Raw genomic sequence first — 21,121 nt, forward strand, 5'->3', positions numbered from 1 at the left:
CAGCTCCGACATTTTTCGATATTTTTCTAATTGTACATTTCCATTTGTTTGCAACGTAGCGCGCTTCTCCGTATCGATGTCGACCGCGAAAATTAAGAAAACTGTTCGAAAGAATAAGTTCGCGGGCTTATTCCGGACGAATTCACGCGGAACGCATAGATGTTATTAGTCCGACCGACACACAGTGGCCTTTCGCGTCCGCGTTGTTCCGTGGATTATCACTTCGTTCGTGCGGTCTATCGGCGCGGCACGGCGCTCTCTTCGAATATCGACGTTCTACTTAGCAAAGCGGACTTTTCTTTTCGCGATACATATAACGACCTAGTTCGCCGGTCGGCCTGTGCATGCGGCGAGGCAATGAATACCGAGGTTAGCTGCTGCCCGACGGCACTTATCGTTCCTAATTGCTAATCACCCGCGTTGGCAATCCCTCCGCGATTGTACGCTGCAAGGTACAGCTATCATTTTCCGCTACTATCTGCCGCTCACGGTTGTCGAGTGCGAGTCGCGACATGGCGTGATTGCGGTAGTCAGATGTCTTAATTGCCGAAGCGCTGATTCGTCAAACTGCGTCGTCGTCCGGCGAAATTATCTTGCGAAATTATCATCAATGCGATCAAACGTGTGAGGATTTTCTTTTTTTTTTTTTTAAGGAACATGGCAGGGAGGATGAAAAGTTCAGTAGCCGGCACTCCTGCGTGCAGGATTTTATTGAGATGTACGAGGATCGCAAAATAATAAAAGGAAAATGGCAAATGACAAGAAATTATTAATTAATAAATTCTTGTACACTTGAATATTTGATAAAATTCGAGCAAGATCGCCTCGGGTCTTAACGTATGCTCAGACGAATACTTTCCGTCGCGTTAACGGAGATACCGTTTCTCGTCGCCGAGGCAGTACCGAAAGTTATTTGATTAAAATCTTATAATTGACTAAACTAATCAGCAAATCAATAATCACAATTAATCAATCGCCATGTATCGAATTGTGAGTAATTTAATCGATTTACAAAATTAATTATTAATCAGTCAATTACCCGTAATCGGTTGAAACGATCGTTATATGTAGTCCGAGTTGACTTTATTAAATTCTTCAATACTGTATTGACTTTTTAATCCTATATATTTTTTTTAGAAAATCTGTTTATTTTGCTCAATCACAATTGCTCGGTCGATTTAATGCCCGGCAGCAATGAATTTTCATCTGACTTCCATCCTCACGTTATACGAGCTGAGATATTTTTTCCGTTTTTAGATAAAGTTCTGTGTGTAGTTACAGGATGAAATACGGGCGCAAGATATATTATGAAAATCGAGACAGCCTGCTTTCCCTCTCGTCATAATGGAGTGGGTGCGAGGGAGACGAATTTTCGTAGATCTGATGGAAGAACCGAGGCGATTCTCGCAAAACGACGCGTGTTGTTGCTTACAAGCAAACCTCGGGGGGAACGTCAGACGTCGAAAATTTGTTTCCAATTTTTTATAGTTATTTTTAATGTCAAAATATAAAGAAATCTGTTATCATCTTCAGTTTAAATTAATTTTTTCAATTTTTTCGAAATTTCTCAAGTTTTTTGTTCATTCTTCTTTTTCTGTTCATTTCTTGTTCATTTTTTACCAGATTTTCACGTTAAAATGAGCTTGTTTGCTGGATAGTGAGCCGAAAGATTACCCAACGTCGAATGTAGCGTAAAACTGAACACAATGACGTCAGCCATATCAGATCCGCCATTTTGAATTTTACAAAATTGTTCCGATTCACAATCGGCGACATGTGTGTGCAAGTTTCAACAAATCAGACATATATATGTTTAAGAAATATTCTTTTAAATATGTATAAAATAGTGTACTTGTGCAAAACTTGAAAAATTTCGAAAAAAACTGAAGAAATTAATTTAAGCTTAAAATGATAACAGATTTCTTCATATCTTGACATAAAAAATAACTGTAAAAAAATTGGAAACAAATCGGCGTCTGACGTTCCCCGACGTTACTTATTAGTGTACAGACGTATGTTGTCGCGCAAAAAGACCCCGGCGATATCAGATATCGAAAGTCGCTCGAAGGAACGTTCGACCTGAGCTATACCCATATATACCCTCCTCCTCATTTTCGGATGATCTTATGATAAAACGGGCGTTGTCAGAAAAGCGTTTTGCACCGTCGTAACGGCGCGCACATGATTAGATGAGTTTTATCAATTGCCGCACTAAATCTTTCACCGTGACTAAAGGGAGCTCTCCACGTTACCCTTTTATTACTGTCGTGCGTGATGCTTTCCCTTGGAAATTATTCACGCTTAGGTACTGCCATTTGTCTCGACGGAAGGAAGAAAAAAGAAATATATTCGCGGTGTATCCTACGCAGGCAGCAATAACGCAGCGATAACGGCAATTAAATAATAAATCAAAGTGCAATATTAATGCACAACTCTTGACACGGCAATCTCTTTGTGTACTGAATATATTTTATATTTTTGTTAAATTTTTATCGGCTTTGTGAAAGAGTCGAACGGTCCGCTCGAAACGTTTGCCCGGCATGCTCGTTCTATATATATTCATACTCGATGATATCTTCGACATACATCGCCCGAGTACATTTACATTGATATTCGCGGATAAGAATCTAGAAAACGATGTCCCCCGAGTTTTTTTTTTTCGACCACAACGTCAAGATGTAATTTAAATTGCTGTTTGAGTTTCATGCTCCGTTACGGTAGACTTCGGTAAATATTTGGCCGGAGTGAATGATGGATCTCGAAAACTCGGCGTGACTCCCGTATGAACTGCTTGTCCGCGCGGTTAGATTAATTTCAATGAGCAAACTGACTTAAATTATCTCCGGGATAATACTCGGAAAAATTCCTCGTTGACACCGCCGCGGGGAGACTTTCGAGAAAAATGGCCGATTCCATGTCGTTCGGTTTCGCGATGTTAGCAGGTCGATGTCGATCGGGCCAACAATCGTGGCGGACACGCACATGCATATCCGTCGCAATAGAAATTCTTTAGATTCCTGAATTGAAATCCGACGTTTTGCATGCAAAAGCATATTTTATACATCCATGAGATACGCAACACTGGAAGATATTCTATATCGACTCTGTACTTATTTTATTCTCTCTCTTCCTCTATCTGGATCTGACTCACTTAATTAACGACTTCAGATAAATAATTAGGAGCTCTCAGGCTGTAAATTAGAACACAAGCACATTAATTGAGTGGAGGTAAGCAAGGAGACGCTGAGATGGAGTACTTAGGCGCACTCTGTTATTATTGTTTTATCACCGGCGATACTTTCAGCACATCACGTGGCGCGATTGTAACATCATATGTAGCGATGAGAAATCACGAACTGACGTGAATGCGAAGTGTTCGCTAATTAACTTGTACGCGTCCGTCCGATAAAGGAGACACCGATTGACGATTGGCAGTCTCGATATTGGATTAATGAAATATTCTTGACGCATGGCCGGCGATTGCAACCGCCCGCGTTGCACGTAATCCAACCTTTGATTTCAAGCGTGGTAGACATATCGAACATAAACGAGACGCCTCGTTTTCGAAATATCCTCCCGGTATTGTCGTAATAATTTCTTTATGAACATGTCGCTCTTAGTTTAGCTGCGTGTTTCCCATTTGTCGCGAATGTGCGGTTTGTTTAATGAGCTTTTAACTGTCTTACAAATGACCGCCTCGCGCGCGCGCGCGCGCGCGTGTGTGTGTGTGTGTGTGCAGATGCAAATTATTAATTGCATCTTTCTCTCTCTCTCTCTCTCTCTCTCGTTATGCGTCTTGTATTTATGATGAAAATATCGGTAGGTCGAATCGATATTCGTCCATGAGGCAACCATGAAGACCAGCATTAGCGCGAGTAAAGCACCACGTTCCCGGCACTTTTTCGATTAATAATTGATGCCAGCGGCTGCTCTTCGTGCGCACTTGCAGCTTGAAAGTCTCGGTTACTTATTTACTCTTTAACTGTAGCCGCTTGCAACGCAATAAACACAGTCTCAAATTAAACATGAATATACCGGAAACATACTTACGGTAACCGTAAAATGTACACATTCCAAATTGTATCGAAAAAAAGTTTCTCCGAATAATTAAGCAAGATCTTCTCTATGAAAATATGTGGAATATTGGCCGTACAAAAAACCGCTCCAAGTAGTACAGTAGTTTGAAAGTCGATAATTTCTTTGCTTACTGCTCTGAAAAGGGATTATATCAGAATTGAAAATATTTGTATTGTTTCTACGTCCGTTTCTATATTTTTGTCGTCTCCCGAGTAGTGCAGTTTTAACATCGTATAATTTTATACTTTCGCAGTGATGATGTAAAGAGTTGTTTAATTTTATCTCAGTATTTTTCCCTTGTGAGAAACGGCGAGGTAAGAAGTAATCATCGCGAGGTAAACTTTAACAACTAAATGGACAACAAAATAAAATAAATAACGAAATTGAAAACTCTGGTCAATTTTAAGTGGAGTTCATCTTAACACATAATTTTAACCTCAGTCGTTGAGATATATATTCAACAACTGAGAAAGTCGCCAATAAACAATGTTACATCCGCGATATTTCCGCTCAGCAACAATATTCTTAGAATCGCTCAAAGTATGAAAAAAAGAAATTAAGAAAGTCACGAGAACTCTCCAGGATATCCCATATATTTTATTTCTCTTGGTTGAATATATAATCGTACTTCGAGGGTCAATTTCAACTTCCTTGGTTGCATCAAGTTTATAAAGTAAGAGTTATGTCTGCAAATATCGTGAATACGGTATAAGTTACCGGCGCTACAGGAACCGAGTGCATGCACTAACGAGTTAAACTAGGCTTGTCGCGATGACGTTACGACGTTACGTGTGTTACGAGATGCCAGATACGGCTCTGGCGAAATGTCTCCGACGTATCCGCAAATAGTATTAGTTTCCGCGGCATCAAATAATCATCGCGAGAGTATTCCGGCTTGATTGACATATTCTTGATTGGCGTATTTGCGGGCGTCGTAATTTACATTGCTGCTCGAGAGCCGTCGGTTCGACTTTGATCGATTGCTTTTTCGATGCGCATATTTGAATCGTCTTCCTTCGTAAAGATCCAACGTATTTGGATACAATTCGTGAAAAGAAACAGATATTTTAACAATAAGTGCATAGTGAAAGATTGTAACCAGCAGCACTCGTGTGGCAAATGTTACCACACGAGGGAAAGTGCATTCAGACTTATGTAACAGAGCAAGGATTAGACGAGGATTTTATGACGAGAAATGATACCCCTATTACACCGCAGCCGAGAAAAACTCGTCCGAGTATTCAGTTGTAAGCTGAATGTCTCAGTTAGTAGCGGTGACCTCCAACCTGCAATTGTTAGCGGCAATTACTCCTGTTTCCTGTTTCCTTAAATCGACTAACACGGGTCCATATTTATCCCAGACATGTGTTCTTACTCCGGATTTCAAGCATTATCGACTATAACAGGTTCAAGTAACGTTAAAAGCCGCGGTAAATGCGGGAACGTAATTAGAAGCGTACTGCGGACGGTAATTCGGGGACGGTCACGGTCGGCCGACATGCTAGAAGTCGATTGTGTCTATTCGTTAGATCTCTGTGCAGTTACTTTTTAACTTTTGACGAAAGCAAACCGTCGATACCGAAATACCGCATCGTGTCACTAAACGGTATTTCCCTCACTTCCGAGAAAATGTTATAAATAAATGAAAATCTTTCCATAGATTTCCACAGATAAATTAGAAAGAAAAAAAGAACATAACGCAATTAAATGTCCAGGCTTTCCGGAGAAATCAATTTTGTGTACCATACTTAACACGTTTATAATTAATGTAACAATTAATTTGAAATGACCGAAATTTGAAATGTTGAAATTACTTGATCATCAATTCAAACGTCCATTTTATTATCAATCCGACCGAGATGATCGAAAACGATCGACTGATTGAAAATCGCCTCACTTTGCGCGCGCGCGCGCGTTCAGCGTCAGCTTTTCTTTATTCGACGAGAGCCCGTTGTGTTTTTCGGCGATGAGGACACTCCTCTTCGCCGAAAGCGCAGGAGGAGTGGCCGATCACTCCGGGTGGTTAAACGTTTCTTCCCGCGAAGATCACGTGAAATTCCCGTGAAAATCAGAAATTCTTTCGTTCCCACGATCGAGCTTTTCGTCTGGACCTTATTCCTTCCGGACGACGCAAAAATTCAGTCACGCATTATAACGGGATTGTATTCTCTCCATGTATCCAGTGTTAGCGAGAACGATAATCTTTCACAGTTATTACTACCACGACAATTTTGTCGGACCATCAAGAAGTTATAGCTGGCCACCAAAAATAACGCCACAATTTTAGTGACGTCCATTATTGCTTTATTCCGTCAGTTTATGCGATGAGGGGAGAATTATGCGATATCATCGATTTTATTTCGAGTTTCTCGCCAAGTTCCTCGCCAACATCGCCCTCGATCTTGATCACAGAGACGATCCTTCATCGCGCAACAGAAGCGGACGACCATTGTTCCGGCAAATTAGCGAATAACGAGGCTGCGAGTGCTCTTAGAGGATTTATCCGCGGTTAAAGGCTCGTCACGTGTCGCATCGTGACGTGTTAAACTACGAAGCTGTCGTTAGCTTGAACGGGGGAGGGGGGGGGGACCACGCGCTTCGAGGAGGCAGGTCGATGGCTACACACCGGCGGTTTTTTACGGCGCGCGATCCGGTAAACAGGAGCTCCTCATAAGGCGGGATTAATTAACACCCCGAAGCTCTCTCCAGCCGATAACGAACTTTCCCTCGAGCTCACTTTGTGAACGCGCGCGCGTTCCGTCAGCTTTTCTTCATTCGACGAGACCCCGTTGTGTTTTCGGCGATGAGAGCACTCCTCTTCGCGAAAGCGCAGGAGGAGTGGCCCCACTCCGGGTGGTTAAACGTTTCTTCCCGCGACGGCGAGTAAACGTTGGTGGTAAACGTCGCTTTGAGTCGTTTCTGCGTGACTACGGCACGAGGATTTCTTTTGTCTCGATGCTACACTCACCCGTTCTCCGCAAGTCGGCGAAGAGTCCAGCCTGAAGATGATGTCGAAATCGAGCTGAAGTCACGCGGAAATCAAACGACCTGACACATCTGAGACTTCATCGCGACACTTGGCAGTAGTTACGTAGAAGGAATTTTTCTCACGAGCCGTCCGCAATAAACAACCCATGCCGGGATAAGCAAGGATCGCGCGCGTTATTCGGCTGAGCTTTTCATTGATCTTCGTCGCGCTTCCTCGGCATGACGTGACGACGCGAGGCAAATGGATAACGGCGTCGATCCGCGGCGTCGAGAGATCGGTGCGGAACCGCTCTACTCTCGTCTACCCTACTTTACCCTACCCTCTCCCCCCCCCCGCCTGCGAATGTTCGCCGTTAATTCGATTCTCTGAGCAAGTACTCGAAAATTAAGGATGACTGCCTGGCGGATTAGCCAACTAACTAATCGAATTATCGTAATAAACGAACTTATATCGGACGTCACAGTCCTGGCGCATTTCGCGTAACAGCCATTTGCCTGGTTAAAATTCAAGCGAGACGGGGCGAGAGAGAGAGAGAGAGAGAGAGAGAGAGTCGACTGTTTCCCTCTTGTTTGCCGCTTTCGTCGCGGAGCGCAGGCGAATCCTGTTCACTACATCTTTCTCTTTCTCTCTTTCGTCGTTCCTTACATTCGCTCTGGTTTCGAGTTGTTTTCTCTCGTTTTAAAGCCATTACACGCAACCAAATTAGCGCTCTCGTTGTTTCCTCTTTTCGTTCCTTTACACGTCGTAATTTATACACCGCAATTTCCATACCGACGTCGACGGAATTATTATTTTAATGATATTCAAATTAATGATCGCAAACTCTCGCGGAAATTTAACATTAGGCATTATGTCCTATTTTATTTAATCAAGAGAGAGAGAGAGAGAGAGAGAGAGAGAGAGAGAGAGAGAGAGAGAGAAAGAGATGTCGACGTCGAAGTTCGAATTAATTTCCAACGCCAATTAGCAAATTCTCTCGTGGAAACGTCCACGCGCAAAATTGGAACGTGCGGTCCGCAGGAGCGCATAGGGGTTTTTTACTTTTACTACGGTCACATTATGTATCGCGGGGAGGTAGGAGAGCCCAGACGATTATTCAATGAGGCACAGTGATGATTTCGTATTAACCGTGGTAACAGAACGCGATGTGCACGCGGCGCATCCATCGAGCGACCATCGTGCGGCGCTGTTGGGCGCGCGCAATTCTGCGCTCGCGGCTAGAGAGAGAGAGAGAGAGAGAGAGAGAGAGAGATGTGCGAATTTGGCGACGCACCGCAAGCGCTGCGATTTGTTTCTCTCCGGCCGCGACGGGACAATGCGGTTGGATTTTTGCCGCAAAATCATCCCTGCGATTCGACAGCGCGCTCGGAAACGCGCGAGAAGTCGACTTGAAAAATTACACGCGATCAAAACGCGAGTTAGCGGTTGTGAAATCGCGCATTTGCGACGTAGAAATTTGCGGTGCATCACGCGTTCGTCGCGATTCTTGCGGAAATGCGCGCGCCGCGATGTGCACGATGCTCCCCTCTCCTCTCTTCTGTGCGTGTTTTGTCGCTCGCTGCGCCGCAACAACGCGCAACAGAGACACTTCTCGATTGAGCTCAGCGACGTCGAGCATTGTTTCTTATTAATCTTCGCGTCGCAGAGCGACGAACTATATAACGCATATTACCGCGGTGACAATAATTGCGAGAGAGAGAGAGAGAGAGAGGGAGAGAGAGAGAGAGAGAGAGAGAGAGAGAGGGAGAGAGAGAGAGAGGAGATGGATTACGTTTCACTCGTCCGAAAAACGCAAGGACGTGGCAGTATTTACAAAACTCGCGAGCTCGCGCGCGCCCAGAGCGAGGGGGACTGCATTTATCAAAATAATGATCCGCCGTTTATCTCTCTTTTCAGCTCTTCCTCAAATATTTGCAAAGCGCTTCTGCGGCGCTCAGCCATATTTCTACTCTCCATGCGCCGGAATTTCTTCGTTCTTCTCGTCTTTTCCTCGGGATTTCCGCGCGGTTTGTTACGTTTCGCTTCCGCTTCCGCTACGCGAGTCGAAAACTACTCGGCGGCTCTCTCGGCTCCGCCGAAGCAACAACGTGTAATCTGGCTCTCGCGAAAACAGAAGAAAGTGCGCGAGGACGCAAGTGTGGCGAGCGCATTTGCGTCGTCGGGCCTGCGTCCGGTTAATTGGCGGGCCGTTAATTAGCATGTTTCGCTCGCTGTGGCCGTAGTAGATAATGTTGAAAAGCGCACCCTCTATGTGCGCGACGTGTGTGCAGCCGTATGTAACGCCGGCGCGTGCACGCGTCATCGCAGAGGGTGGCTTTTGGCCGGCACAAAGGGAGCATTTGACGGATGTTGCGGCCCCGATGACGATGGCAAGCAATTCGACATAAGTGCGATTCAACGGCGGCTCTTCATTCCCCCACTTAACCGAGTTGCGCTGCCTTTTCGGCCGACGATCGTCGCCGACAGTCGTTGACGTCGGTGCACTCGTCGTTCGCACTCGTTTCGTCCTGATGAAAATCACAGATCTCAGAGACTTTTCGGCGCGTATTGTTTGGGTTTCCACATTTCTCGACAAGTTGCCCGTGGAAATTTTAAATATGTCGCTGTTAAACCTTCAGCTGCTTTTCAAGCCAGTAGCCTATCACTTTCGATAATTTCTGAATATCGATCGAACAGCCATTCGCATTGTTCTCGTTTGCCGCGAGTGAAATTAAAAGAAAACGTATTATTTCCTCTTGACACGTCACGGACGATGCCTACGCTTCGGAGGAACTCTCAGAAATTTTCAACGATTTTTATAACAGTAGGTGTGTCACTTGTTTGTAAAACATGATTTAACGACTAAAATATGTAGCTTTCTTTTTTCTTTAACTAAGACTGCAGCAGAATATCTCAGAAACTAAGCGTTTGAGGACATCCCTTCACACAGCACTTCCTTCTTAACTTACTTTTTTATGCAGGATCTATCCTGCGAGTTTGTCACCGGAACTCAGGTACACTCAGGTGCATAGAAGGTTCTACTGAGGAGAAAGAAGTCTTAATCTCTCCCGTAACGTTCTTTGTCCCACGACCTCGCCCCGAGGAGGCCACGACCCGAAGCGAAATTTATACGCTCGATAATCGCGCGCGCGGAGTCGACCCTTGTTTTAATCGGCGCGATAAATCAACTTCCGTATCGCGGAGGAGCTCCCGATGGCAACTTCGGGAAATTCGCGAGTTCGGCCAAGTTCTCAGCGCGCTCCTGGGAATAAAATATTCACTCGCTTATAACGAAGCATCTGTCAATGGCCGTTATTCCACCGAGGTGCGATCGGGGGCGGATAACGATCGCGCGATCTCTCCGACTCCGCTTAATCCGGGACCGCGGCGCGTCGTAGCCCATCATCGTCGCCGTAGCCAGCGTTGTTTCGCGTTTTCCATTCCGCCAAGTATCGCCGAGTTAACGAGCTGGCCGCGTGTCCATTTTAGCGACGAAGCGGCGGTCGCGCGACACCGGAAGAGCAGCTCTCGCTTAGCGTCCTTGCGTTTCTCCTACTTCATTTCCGCCCGCGACCCGAACCAGGGCTTTCGACTTTCTCCTCGTCGCCTGGCTTCTCAATTTTGCTCGCAATCGCATTACGAACACTCTCAGATCTCCTCGCGCCGATCCTCACTCACAATTTTCAAAGGCTTCCTCCATTTATCTGCAACACCATATATACGGTATTATATATACATATATATATATATATATCACACATACACACGCACACGCATACCTATGTGTGAAAGCTTCGTTCGTCCGTCAAGCACCCTTCCGTTTTCACAGCTCGGATTTGGCCTCTTTTGAGCCCACGGATGCGCCTGTGATAAAAACTGCAACGTTGTCGGGAGGTGACAAGAACGGCAATACACCAACGAGAGTCCGACGTCCGAGTACTTCGCGATTCGATGAAATTCAATATCGCGATGACGCTTTGAGGTGTTACGCGACTCCGCGATCGCGAGATTTTATAAATTTCAAAGTTCAAAATGCGCTTCTCTCTCTCTCTCTCTCTCTCTCTCTCTCTCTCTCTCTCTCTCTTTTACCGCCTCTGCCTCCCTGTTACTCTTTCTCCGTTTTATCGGCTCTAATTTTATCGCCGCGCATTTCACGTATCTCTATCGTTCCATTTTTAACTCTTACGCGACTCCTCGCGCTCTTGTTTCTCCCTTTTTCGTTTGCATCCTCCGCGACGAGCTCGCTCGGCGCCACGTCGATTACGAGAGGAGCAAAACGCGCGATTATATTTTCCGGTTAGTTCGCGATTCGCGCTTATCGACCCCAGCCCCTCCCTGCTCCCGCCTCCAGCGCCTTCCTCTCCGCAGCCCCTTTGCTCACGTTCACGAATAAATTATTCTAACGACTTCGCCTCCTCCGTATCGGAAAAGCGGCCGGCTGCGCCGCGGACTGCAAATTGGACTCTCGCTTCTCGATGAAAAGTATAGGGAGACCTCGGAAGGAATAGAAGAATAGAGAAGGAAGGAGAGAGAGAGAGAGAGAGAGAGAGAGAGAGAGAGAGGACACGCGAGAGTACATCGGACTGCCGTTCGTTCCGCGGCTTGCCGCTCGATTAATTGCTCAAAAGCGTGGCGCATCCGCTCGGGGAGGGCTCGAAGGGCTGGCGGACTCGTATCTGGGTCGAAACAGTCGCGGCTGTTCCGGGCAAAAAGCCTAAGGGCGATCTGTAAACGGAACACTGTGGCTTTGTGCCCGGCCAGAATGCGCATGCATAAATTGCAGCTGCGGATAAACGCGCGCGCGTTTTACCTATTTATTCCCCCGTTTCCTCCGTTTGGATAGCTCATTTGTGGCCGCGCGCGCGTAAGTTTCGATATCACTTTGGATATCCGCGTTGATCGGCTGATGATCGCCTGGGAATAGCTTCGGCCACCGGCGCTAAAAGAGGCGGAGTTGGCGAGGCGAATTGAAAATTACTGGCGCTGCCGAGAGTCACTCTGTGTTTCTGTGTCGTTCAGCGGCGAAGCAGCTGTTGCTACATGAACAATTTGTGTACTCGCCCACAACAGCTATTCCAGGAAGAAAAGTGCACCAACCACTGGAAAGAGAGACAGATGTGATTTGAGTGGAGCGCGGCTGCGCATTGTCCTGGTGTTCCCGTGTAGAATAAAAGTCGAGATTCAATCAGTGACTCTAAATTTACGGCGTACCCGCGCTCGAGCGAGTCCCGTATGGAACAAAAGTCGAATTAAATCAGGAACTCTTAGTCCTGGGGCGTTCTTTCGCATTTAGGAGTTTCTAAATGTTAGCCTGTTTCTACCGGAGCGATCGAAAAAAGATACTATCCCAGCAAGGACGAAAATGTTTTTTTTTATTTTAGTTTTATTCAACATGCATCGAAAGTGCAGGTCAGGTTTATTTTGAGGATTGACGATGGGAACGGATTGTCTACTATTTGAATTATCTCGGGAAAAGTATCGACCCTTCCCCATCTTTCTGGCAATAATTGGATTTACTTTTAGAAACAATCTGTCTAACGTCAACCCTCAGTTCGACGATTTAAAGTGAGGAATCTCTCCATTTGATGCGAGCGAAGAACCCCTCGAATTCGAATGTGCGCGAATGTGATTCGGCGATCATCTCTATTTTTCACCTACATTATATCTCTGAAATTTCATTCCAAGAAGTATAATGGGTACAAAACACCCTTCACCGGCCGTGCCGGGGACGCGTTCACCATGTCAGCGCGAGGTTCAGATTTCGCTATTACGGATCCACCCCGCTATCATCCATCCTATTCTCGTCGCTATTTTATTTCGCATTAAGCCCGGGCTGGCTATTATTACGCGTTATCGCGGTATATTTGCACGTCGTGCCGTTAGGCCAACGGAGACTATAACCTCGACAAGGACAAGTGCGCGCGGCGAATCCGGGTCAAAGGCAAAATCGAATTCTATTTAGGAATCAGCCATTTTATACGTTACGAGGATAACGTACAGAATGATAATTTTGGGGGATAATTCCGGGGACCGGTGGAAGTCGCGTGCGCGCGCGAGCGGAATCGAGGTCGAATTCGAGCCGGCGCGGCGCGCGTTCTATTTGCGACGAGAGAAGAGAGCCGCAGCGCGGCAACGCTATGAGAGCGCGTCTATGAAAAAATGACGAGACCGCGTCGCGAGTGGCAGCGGAGTCGCCGCGAATGGGGCTGTCGCGCGCGTTATTCACGAGCGAGAGAGCGATCGGGGGCGCGTGCGGTTCTCCGCGCGTCTTCGAGCGTGCCAAGTGCAGCCCGCGTCGCGTCGCGTAAACGCGCGTTTCAATTACAGAGCGCAGCGATGCGTCCGCCCGCCGTAAATCGCGCCAGCTGCTACGCGGAGAATGCCGCGATCGCGAATTTAATAAGCTCGCGGATTCCCACTCCATGAAATTAATCCCGCGCAGCGGGCGCAAAACTCCCCGCTGTGTGCCGCGCGACGATTACGCGAGGTGCTTCATCCGCGGGATGGATTCTTCTCGGCTCCTCAAGCGGGCCACGTGTTGGGTCGCGCGTTACTCTCGCGGACGAGGGACGATAAATAATCTCGGGAGGAAATTAGAAGAAGATTATTTCAACTTGCGAGATGAATCTCCCACATTCGATGGGACGTTCGGACGTTCGCGTGAATCTTTTCTTCTTCACTTGGAAAGATATTATTGACCAAATCGATAACCTGCTTTGCAAGCTGCTTTGTTTCCTCTTACTGCACTTATTTGTTGTTTGATTATATTCGGTGTTGTGTTTGGAGATGATTGTAAAATTAGTCGGAAAGATGAGATGAAATGGGTAAATTTTTCTTAGCATCTTGTCCTGATTACAAATGAATCCCAATGCAATATCAGTCTCAACGCTGTCGGATGTATATATATATATATATATATATAGCGTTAACGCAAACTTCTACGATGTAAAAATTGACAATTCAATACTTGGTATATTTGCGGTAGAAATGTAGTCGAAATGATGATGAAGATCTGTGAAAGTGTCATTTTGGATAATTTTAGATGACATTTTGTTCAGTTTAAGGTGTACAACACCGACTATAACTAATAACTGCGGGCGCATTCCCGACTAGAAATTTTGATCAGGTTCACCTAACATTGATAAGGACCTAATAGAGTGAATGAAAGGTAATCCTAAGTAAGTCAGTCCTTATAATGTCCTAACAACAAATGAGTAAGGAAGACCTTTATAAGTTTATAATGATTGGGTCCTTAATGGACCCAATCACATTAGGACCTTAACTTGTGTACCACCCTAGTGTATGATGTAATATGGTTCAGTTAATCAGGTTCTTGTCGGGATTTTATTCATTGTATCTAATATGATTTGCATTATCAAGTTTTAACAAAACAATTTTTGGGTGTGATTTCCAAATATAAAGATGTTTGCATTGAAAAAACACTTCGGATCACTTGAATATATTTGTAAAATGCTGTAGGAACTATCCTTTTCTTAGCAGTCAATAAATAGTTGTAAAATTAACGTGACATGCAACTTTTCTCTTTAACACTACTTTATGTCTTGTCACCTTGTGATACTTTATGATATTCATTTTACGTTTCTCTTCCGAAACGTTTTACAAATATGCTCAAGCGATCTAAAATATTATTTCATGCAAATATCTTTTCATTCTCAGCGTGTCATTTCTTATTTCTCATTCATCATCCAATATAGCCATGGCGAGTAATCAGGAGTCATAATTTGAAAAAAAAAACCATAATAACGATTCCATAAGGTAACTCAATAAAGACCTGACTATGAATCCTTACTAAGGTCCTGAGCTATCCACGCTGCGTTACATGACATATCAGGACCCGATAATACCTTATCGGGACCCGATATGTCCAAATGCGGTTAACCTGATCAGGACCATGGGATAAATTTCTAGTCGGGTTGTTAATTTGCGACCATACACCTCGTTCGCGGAAATATTGCCCGAAGAAGCATAACTTCCCCGATGATCGATTCGCGGCTCCATGTCACTCTTCAACACCTCGGTTACCAAACGTCGCCTCGGGCGACGTGTTCGCCTGGCGCGAGGGCGCATCGCTCTTCCGTGAAGAGATCGCGACAACGGATTAAAATTCCGGCGCCGGCTGATAAATTCAACCCTCTCGCCCCCTCCCCCCCTCCCCGCCCTCCGATGAATACGCCGTCGTAAATATATCCGTCCTGGCGGCGTCAAGAGCAAGTTCCGAAAAGGAGGAACATGCCCGTGAATTTATTCCCCGCGCTGAAGACGGATAATACGCTCGCGGCTGGCGCCCGGCCAACCCTTAATCGCACCTTCGCTCGGCTTTGCGGGCCAATCTGCCTCGACCTTCTCGCAGTGTACGCGCTGCGGATCGGAAAGCGGCCTTTACACACCCCTGAGCTGACCCCGATTCACCGGCCGCGCCGGGGTTACACCTCGTTCGCGGTACAGGGTGGTTTGTGCATACAAGTAAACCGCGCGTACGTTTGCAGGCAATGCGAACAGAGGGCAAGTGCGAGGAAAAGAAAGTAACTTCTTTATCTCAGCTTAATGAGATTCCGAGCGAGAGAGAGAGAGAGAGAGAGAGAGAGATGGGGAGGGGGGGGGAGTGAGGAGTTGAAACTCCCGCGGCTCGAAGCCGCGCAATTTACGTTATTACATCTCGCCGCGCATTCGCAACGCGATATTAACCATAGTTGATGCTGCAGTTGCGTTAGGAGAACGTGGAATAATTATCGTCGAGTGAAAAGTTCGTCGGCAGAGAGAGAAAGGCGGATAAGAATGCTCTCGCGGGAGCATAAAGTCGGAGAATCGCAGGGAAGAGACAGTTGAGGGTTGGCGTTTACGAGTATCGTCCGACGAGTCTTGATTTGTCTATTCTGCTCTAGTAATTTGCGTACGTATTTCTAGCCGCTAAGTACAGGTCTGTTGCATAAAAATTTGGTCACCTTGTAATTTTGTCATCTTATACTTTTCACCGAAATGGCACAAGAGCGGTAATTCGGTGGGATTTCACGATGTCGCTTACAGCGGCAGAATTCTTCTGAAATTTTAGCACTGCCATACGAAGGCATAAAGTTTAAAATGTTGTGTGCCTCATTAACGTCGTCGTGGGTGCCGCTGGACGGATACCGGTACCGGTACGGGACGAAGAGCGGCGCATGGGTCGGTCGGTGCCATCTCGGGGGGCTCGTCATTATCCCCGATCTCTTAACGTTCGAGTCACGTCAGCGGGCTCTTCGTGAAATATATTCAGCGGAGGGGTGCGCGCGTGATTGCACCAAAGTGAAAGAGGTCTCTCGGAGCCGTTCGAGGCCTGAGAAAATAATCAACAAGCGGACATTGAAGCTGAAGCTCGCGGATTACCTTCTCAGACGTTGAACAATCCCGGCTGCTCTCATCGTGGCTGATGCGAAGTTATCTCATTTCTCGCGGGCGTGCGGTCGCTGTGCCATCTGTGTGCATAAAATACACATAAAAATGACTAACCGCCGCATTTGAGACGTGATCGAGGGAGGGGGAGGGGAGAGGGGCGAGGAAATGCTGGAAAATATTTACATTATCTTGCACAGCCGAGTGCAGCGATTACTCACTCATTTGAGTACAGCATGTGTGAGCACGAGGTTTGATCAGAAAGTAACGAGAATTTTTAATTTTCTCGAAAAGTATTTATTTAATCTCCAATGTTTATCCCATCTCCTTCAAAGTAGTCCCCCCAGTGATGTTATACACTTGTGCCAACGTAGTTTCCAGTTTGAGAAACACTGGTGGAACGCCTCTTTAGGAAACGTCTTGAGCTGGACCTGCGATTTCGTCTTTATCTCATCTATCGTTGCAAAACGTTGAGTCCTCTGAGTGTCCTTGTGAGTTTCGGAAATAGGAAAAAGTCACAGGGGGCCATGTCTGGAGAATAAGGTGGTCGCGGCATCACAACGGTGTTGTGTTTCGCCAAGAACCGTTGGATAAATCGTTTCACGTTCAAAACATTAGTAAAAACCGCTTCGCATGAGCCGTATGAAATTCCTATTTCTTCAGCAACCTCTCCAATGGTGATTCTTCTATTAGCAAGCACAATCTCTTGAACTTTTTTCCACGTTTTCATCGCTGGTGGACGCGCTAGGACGCCCAGACCTCGCGTCAACTTCGATGTCTTCTCGGCCTTGCTGAAAGCGTTTGTACCGTTCATAAACTCATGGTTGTGACATAGTATCGTCGCCAAAGGCCTTCTCTAACATCTTGAACGCTTCGCTGCACTTAATTCCGTTTTTAACACAATATTTCAGACAAATTCTCTGATCCGACTGATTTCGCCACACAAAATATCGCCAAGGACACGTACGTCACTGATAGCGCTACCAACACACAAGAAAAGGAATCAACTGAATAGACAAGATACAGCGCGCGCAATTTCAAAAATCTCGTTACTTTTTGATGAAACCTCGTATATTTAAAGCAAGACCATCTTCGCAGCAATAATTCCATCTCTGAGCAATTTTAACCCCGGCAAGACATTTCAGGATATTGTCTCACACTGTTTGGCTCCTGTTGTTGCGACTCTTCGCGAAATTCTCGCAGTTTACGCGAATTTGGAGATTTTAATTTCCCGCGACGTGCACGTCTACTCTGATTTGCGCCCGGTGAATGAAATAAACGCCTCCACCCCTCTCTCTCTCTCTCTCTCTCTCTCTTACGGGGATGCCGGTGATACACAATTGCGTCCGAAAATATCCAACTTTAAACGGATTATACGAATACCCGCGAGAGAGAAGCGGCATGTGTCGTTACGGATTCAGGGACCAGCGATTTACCGCGTGATAACCGCACGGTGTTGTTACGTATCACGGTGCGCCGTAAACCCGGCCGAGAAGAATGCTAACGTCGCGCGCGCGCGCGCGCGCGAGGAATCGAAATTTTGCGGTGATCGACGCGACGGTGGTCGCCGCGGTCCGGCCCGCGCCATGTCTGGGATATCGGGATGCCCGATATCACTTATACGGGCATATCGTAAATAAGCCCGTACCGCTGGAATATCGTTTCTTCCGACGGCGACCTCGTTAAACGTGTAATAGCTTCTCGATAGCAGTGCCGGATTAAAGGACACATCGAGGACACGGCCGAAATTGCGAGCGTCGATCAGCGCGCGCAGTCTCCACTGAACGTCTCGCGCCGTATTTTAAAGTTAGTTTCGCATTTCGTCCGTCTGGAAAGCAGGTGGTGGACGCCGCTCGAGATGCAAATCTACTGCCGAATACACGCTAAGCGAACGAGCGACGAACGAGCGGACATTCGCTGTTACGGTGTTCGAAAAATATGCACGCCTTAATGAATTCGAACAGGGCGATCGATTCGCGCGTTCGGACCGGCTATCGGGGAAAGTTCGCGAGTAACGGATGTATGTAATTGGTGTAAAAGTAGAGAAAATGGAGAGTGGCCCGGAGAAATTATATCGCAAGATTAATCGGAGATCTTATAGAGAGCTTAAACTGTTAGCCCGGAACCCGTTATCGTAATAAAATTAAAAGGACTCACGCAAAGGAGAGAGAATTTCTGTGTATGTGTGATGATATTGGCACTCGCAATGATTAGCGATCTGCCTGGCATTTCCTGCCACGCGCGGCGAGCACCGAACTCAGTTGGATGCGATTGTTTCTTGGCACGTCGAGATAAACGAATAAACAACGAACGCGATTGCGAAAGTCCGAACATTCGCGTTCAATGTCCGTTTGTTGTCCCTCCGGCCAGTGTGTATCCAGCTTAGCGTTTCGCTCACTTGGACGAATCGCGTGAGCGCGAGTGTTTGCCAGCGTTCGTTACAGTTGTGTCGAGATCCATTACGCAAATTTATACGAATGTCCAAGCGCCGTCTTTGCGCCGTCCGGAGCCGCGATCGCGCTTCCCGCCGTAGAATCTCATTTTCTTCGCGAATACACCCACTCGTGAGTGATCCATCTACTCCCCTTCTCATGATCCAGCCGACGGAGATGAATTTATCTTGGGGGCGCGTTTATAGCGGCTCCGCGATTGGCAGGGAAAGCAGCGTCTCTGTAACCTTTCCATCCATTCCTTCCACCCATATGACGTGCACGCGTGAGCATTCGATTATTCAGTTGCTGACACGTGCGCTTACGTGACTCTTTTTCGATACACCCGCGGAGGGCCGCACGCGAACTGGCCGTTGATTTAGATAGAGGGAATGTCATCCTTTTTCTCTTTCGATTATGTGAGCTGAGCTCCGGAGGGGTCGAGTTCTGCGCGCGCGCGCGCGTGGAGAAATACAAGTTGCGTGAAAAGTTCGCGGATCGAAACTGAAATAAAGAATACGAAATTCTAAAAATGACTTTATTCTTCAATACAGTCTCCATTAACTTCGATACACTTGGCCCAACGGCTCTCCAATAATTTTATTCCATCGCGGAAGTGTATTTCTGGAAGGTCTGCGAAATATGCCTCTACGGCTGCTGCAGCTTCTTCATTCGACAAGAAATGCTTTCCACGGAGGAATCGTTTCAGGTTTCGGAACAGATACAAGTCGCTGGGTGCCAAATCTGGCGAATACGGTGGATGACCAAGCAATTTGTACTTCAATTCATTGAATTTAGACATTTGACAAAACACTTTTGTGAGCAGGTGCGTTGTCTTGGTGAAAAATGATTTGTTTGCGCTGCAAACCGGGTCTTTTCTCACGAATTTTTGCGTCCAATTGATCCAAAAGGTTACAATAATATTCAGAGTTTATTGTTTTACCTTTTTCCAGATAGTCAATTAACAAAATCCCTTTAGCATCCCAAGAAACTGATGCCAATACCTTTCTTGCCGATCTTTCATGCTTTGTTTGCTTTGGAGCTGAACATCCAGCTTCAGTTCGCTGTAAACGTTCCTGTTTCAATTTAGGATCATGGTGATAGATCCAAGTCTCATCCATAGTTATAGAACGACGCAGAAAAGCGGTCTTATTCTTCTTAAAACGATCCAAATGACGCTGAGAAATTTACTTGCGAGCGAGTTTTTGTTGAATTGTTAACGTATGCGGCACCACTTTTCCAAACACCTTTTTCATTTGTAATTCTTTATGCAAAATATGCCGTACCCGTTCATCTGAAGTGCCTACGGTCACACTTGGATCTTCAGAAACAATAACATGTATTTGCTCAATGATTTCTGGTGTCGATGCGCTTTTTGGACGTCCACTGCGTGGATCATCTTCAATGCTTGTACGACCACGTTGAAACTCAAGTGCCCATTTACAAACCATTGTTTTTGAAGGAGCAGATTCCCCTAACACATTTACCATCTCGGAATGAATTTCCATTGCCTTTAAACCTTTTTTAACAAAAAAGTCAATCACTGCACGCTGTTTCAAATTTTCCATTGCAAACAAATATACTGACCCGTCAACTTCGATTGGCTTGTAAACGCAGAAAGAATTGACAGATGGAAATGAAACCTAACCTAGGTTCATGTGAAGAGTGATTCCATACAACCGACTACAATTCTACCGTTTACTTATAGATGCCGCTCCGCGAACTTTTCACGCAACCTGTATAGGGAATTTCTGCTGTATTCAGACCGAAGCAGCTTCTCGCCTCGGCTTCAATTTGCTCGACGATAGATTCTCCATCCTTTTGCATTCGCCTTCCTTGCCCGCATCTTTAAATTTGGAATCGCTGACATTCACGACGGACAACAGCAGGAGACTACGAAAAGTGCGCGTTGCGAGAAGCTATGAAGGTGATTTATAATTTTTCGAAAGATACTGGCCAGCTGATGCAGGGTGGACAATGGTTAGTGGAGAATAGAAGAGATTAAGAAAAGGCCAGCATGTTCGGAGAGAAGTGGAAATCGTGTACAACCTTTTCATATACCTGCGTGGGGAGCTGAAGACGCCGCGACGAGTTCTTGAAACCTAAAAAAGAAAAAAAGCGAGAGAGAGAGAGAGAGAGAGAGAGAGAGAGAGACCCACGTAGATCCATCCGTAGAGCTAATGCGGTATCTCAACGACGACGAGGATTGTTCTCCTCGTCTTATCTGAAGCAATACGTTTCGCATGTACTGTCTAAAGTG

The 21,121-nt window shown here is 46.0% G+C and overlaps 1 protein-coding gene across 1 annotated transcript in view; it reads left to right on the forward strand.

Annotated features, from left to right (window-relative positions):
• LOC105189195 (cationic amino acid transporter 2) overlaps window positions 1–21,121 on the forward strand; it is a 102,765-nt gene that overhangs the window by 12,268 nt on the left and 69,376 nt on the right. The gene's annotated exons all lie outside the window — the stretch shown is intronic.

This window comes from Harpegnathos saltator, unplaced genomic scaffold (genome assembly GCF_003227715.2).
Source record: "Harpegnathos saltator strain DR-91 unplaced genomic scaffold, Hsal_v8.6 scaffold31, whole genome shotgun sequence".
In the NCBI taxonomy this organism is placed as follows: Eukaryota; Metazoa; Arthropoda; class Insecta; order Hymenoptera; family Formicidae; genus Harpegnathos; species Harpegnathos saltator.